At 45.0% G+C, this 4,285-nt stretch overlaps 1 non-coding gene across 1 annotated transcript; it reads left to right on the top strand.

The window, feature by feature from the left end:
* The first annotated feature begins 3,899 nt into the window (after positions 1–3,899).
* Positions 3,900–3,971, top strand: TRNAE-UUC. Its single transcript has one exon. It is a non-coding gene; the product is annotated as a tRNA-Glu (tRNA).
* The last annotated feature ends 314 nt before the right edge of the window (positions 3,972–4,285 follow it).

Below are 4,285 nucleotides of genomic sequence, written 5' to 3'. Positions count from 1 at the left end.
TCTCTTGCTTTAGCCCAAGGTGTTCTGAAATGCTGCTGTATGCTGCTAAAGAGTTTCCATGTTCCACTGCAAAGGAGGCTGCATATCAGGAGTGCACTCTTGCCAAGTCTCACAATATTTGGTGTTATTCCATAATTGCTGTAATCACTGTTTGAGTATCTCAGCTTTCTAAAAATGGGCAGAGAATGCTTAGCTCATAATTACAGAGAAAAGATTGACCTGAGTACATCCTAATGACTCAGAAACCAAAGGAAAAGGAAGAAGGGCCCATAGTTGTTTATTAAAAAGACTTGTGATTTTTTTCAATCATTCTCATGAATTTAAACTTGACATGATTTTTGAATGCTGCACAATACTGTCAATGGGTGAAGTGATCCATTATCTACTTTGCAGGATAGCAAAGTTCAATGTGGAAAATCATGGATATGAAATACAGCTGCAGCCTCAGGTGGCATTAATCTAGTTAGAGCTGAGATGGGTTTCAGGAAATGTGTGGGAACGTGAATCCAATACATCCTTGGTGAGGGCTCATGATCTGTTGCTTTCTGTGTTCAGACAGAAAGGTCAAGACGGTGCATGACCTATGATCTGAATATGGTTTGAATGCTGTGTTAGAATGTCAGACAGGTTCGAACTCCATTGGGGAAGACTTGTCTGTCCCTGGGCAAGCATCCTACCCACTTAGCTATTGAAGCTTAATCATTGGACTATCTTCCTCTTTTTTTTCTGGGACTGAAGTGTGTGCATACATAGCCATGTACTCACAAGGCCACATGCACAGTATAGTTATACATGCTTATGTGTCCACAGTGTAAGGGTAAGAGAATGACAACCTCTTTATATGTTACAAACCTGCCACTTACACAGTTGAAAAACTGCCATTTAGGTGCACATGAGGTTGTCTTGATTTCATTAATTATTTATTGGTAGTTAAATTCAATAGACCAGATACCTAAATTTGAGATAGAATAGCATAGAAAGGGGTGCTTGTTTTATCATTGGAATCTCCAACTTGCAGTACACCTTGGCTCTCTATTGTAATTCACTGTCTTCACTGTTGCAACCACCTGATTTCATGTCTTTTGTTAAGGCAGTGCATTGTTTTTCTGATGTGTCGTATTTTGATTTTACTTAACAGTGCATACAAGTTATTTAAGAAAGACTCTGAGGGCGCATCTACATGTTCATTAATGTGCGGTATCTGCTGTGCATTTAGTTTAGTACTTGCTTAATAAAGAAACAGCACACTTTTTTTGTGATGTTTACTGCACAGCGACTGTGCATGACGTTTACTGCACAGTAGCCTAATAACACTGTGCAGTAGTGTATTACACAGTTGTTGACAGACACACTACTGCACAGTATTATTAGGCTGCTGCTCATTAAGTGTCTCATGTAGACATGCCCTGAGAGTCCTTTAAATATCAGCCTGGCTGCTCAGAATAGGCACAATCTCACTGTAACACTCTCCAGGGTCTTCAGGTACATGACCCAGAATAGCCCATCTGTCTCAGTAGTACTTCTTTTCACTTCCTGGTTGGGTCATGCTTCTTTACAACTTTTCTTTTTTGCTCTGAAAACATAACAAGTGTTTCTTTGCTTTCTCAACGCTGTTCCTTTGGAGCCCAGATGAATGTTTCCTGGTACTTTGGTACCTTCTGGCAGCAATTTGATTTTCTTTGTCTCCAATCAAATGAAATTGGTAACAAGTTAAAAACAGACTGAATTGCCTACCTGCCTTTTAATTATTTGTCATCCTCCTTGGAAGCTCCCTTGAGGCACTAACAAGAGTAGTGAAGTCCCTCTCTTCTATGGAGCCCAAGACCAGAATTTTAAGCAATTTAGGTGCCTCTAAACTTTTAAAACTTTGACCCCTATCACCCACCTTAAGATTAAATGGGCCCTGGGTGCTTAGTGCTCTGTTACAAATCATTGACAGAAGCCTGCACAGTCAATGTCTGAGGTCTAAGTGATCTGTATTAGATAACAGGAGAGTCTGCATACTGTAAGAACAATTAATTAATTCTTTAAAGCAGTGGTAGGCAACCTTTCCTTGCTGTGACCACCTGAGGTCAGCATAGGCAGGCAGGTGGGCACTAGAACCTCATCCTGTGACAGCATAGGGAGAGTGCCTGCAGTTGAACCTCCACATCTGCAGGGCAGATCCAATGGCTCCAGGGGGCAGAGCATGTCTGTAGGTTATAGGTTGCTTTGTAGGGTACAATCCCTCACATATAGTTCTCGTGGCTTCCACAGTTGCTGGGCATCTTAGCTAATTAAACGACACCAGAGAATTCAGACAATTAAAAAAGACAATTCCAGGGAATCAGGATGCCTGCATCAGAGAAGTCAACCTGCAGCTCTGGAGTTGGTGCCATCACGCAGGTTTTGGCTTCTTCGACCACAGTCCAGACTTCCATGAAAGGGGCATCCTGGGATGTGATGGTCTTCATCTCTCTTTGAAACGTAAGAGTCTGTTCTCTTACAGGTTGGCTGATCTCCTTTGTAGGGCTTTAAACCAGGTTCACTGGGGGCGGGGATGCAGAGGACAAAGAGAACCTAGGATCAGCGAGCCACAAGCCATGTGCTGGATCAGCCTATGTAAGTACTAAGGGGCCTGATAGGCATCTAGGACAGGCGGGTACCAAGGGCACACATTGGAGGCCTTAAATATCTTTACACTAATGCTAGGAGCATGGGGGCCTTAAATGTCTCTACACTAATGCTAAGGACTTGCACTCCTGCTTGTAAACAATGACTTTGACCTGGTTGGGCTAACTGAAACCTGGTGGTACCCTACTCACTATTGGGCAGTAACCATTGAGGGCTATAGGGTATACAGACATGATAGAAATGGGGAAAAAAGGTTGGGTGGTGTTGCTCCTTATGTTAAGGAGCAGTACACATCTTGTATAATTAAGATGGGATCAATGGAGGGACAAGTTGAGGTACTGTGGGTTTCAATACAGGGGGTCGGGGGGAAAGGGACTTGGTAGTGGGGGTCTACTACAGACTGCCACATCAGGAGGATGAGCTTGACCTGGAATTCTCAAGGCAGCTCTCAGAGGCTGTACAGTCAGGGGACGTGGTTGTCATGGGTAACCTAAATTACCCTGACAACCATGCTGGGAGGAGCAGTCAACCAGATCTAACTGTTCACGTAGGTTCTTAACCTGTATACAGGACTCCACCTAACACAGGAGGTATATGGTCCCACTAGGGGAAATGCCTTGCAGGACTTGGTGCAAGCTACAGGGGATGACCTGGTGGGGGATCTGCAGGTACAAGGTAACCTAAGGGATAGTGACCATCAATTGATTGAATTCACTATCCGGCGTAGGGTAGGAAAAGTAACCAGCAGGGCAGAAGTGCTAGACTTCAGAAAACCTAACTTCAGTGTGCTCCAGAGATTAGTTAGTGAGGCACTGAAGATCAAGAGCACTGGCAAGATAGGAGTCTAGGAAGGGTTGGTCATTCCTCAAGGGAGCAATCCTTTGGGCACAGAAAGAAACAATCCCATTGTGCACAAAAGCAGGCAAAGGGGCCAAGAAAGCCTCCTGGGTGAACAGGGAAATTGAGGAACGCCTAGGGGCAAAGAAAGAGGCATACAGGCTGTGGAAGCAGGGAGTAGCTACCAAGGAGGAGTATACCTCTTTGGCTCACACTTGCAGGGGGTCAGTTAGAAAGGCCAAAGCAGCAATGAAACTCAGGCAGGCGACAAAAATTAAAGACAACAAAAAGTCCTTCTTCAGGTACATAGGAAGCAAAAAGAAGGTGCAGGATAACATAGGACCCCAAAAGGACAGGCTAGGACAATTGGTGACAGATAGGAGGGATGAGGCTGAATGCTTCAATGAGTTTTTTGCCTCTGCATTCCTGAACATGGATCAAGACAGATCTCCCACATGGTCTAGCGGTGAGGATTCCTGGTTTTCACCCAGGCGGCCCGGGTTCAACTCCCGGTGTGGGAATGCTTTTGCTTTACAGCGTAGAGAGGCCCAGGAAGGATGCGAGTCCCCCGACTGTTAGTTCAGACCTAGTTAAGGATTACCTGGAGGGCTTAGATGTGTCCAAATTGGCAGGCCCAGATGACCTTCATCCATGGATGCTGAGGGAACTGGCTGGTGTATTGTGGAGCCATTGGCAGGGCTGTTTGAGGACTCCTGGTGCTTGGGCCAAGTCCCTGAGGATTGGAAAAGGGCCAATATGGTCCCTATTTTCAAGAAGTGGAGGAAGGAAGAGCCTGGCAACTACAGGCCAGTCAGCCTCACTTCTATCCTGGGGA

The sequence above is a fragment of the Crocodylus porosus genome, unplaced genomic scaffold, assembly GCF_001723895.1.
Source record: "Crocodylus porosus isolate Cpor-Errol unplaced genomic scaffold, CroPor_comp1, whole genome shotgun sequence".
In the NCBI taxonomy this organism is placed as follows: domain Eukaryota; kingdom Metazoa; phylum Chordata; order Crocodylia; family Crocodylidae; genus Crocodylus; species Crocodylus porosus.
Note: the sequence above shows the minus strand (reverse complement) of the source record. Positions and strands in the feature narration are given on the sequence as shown.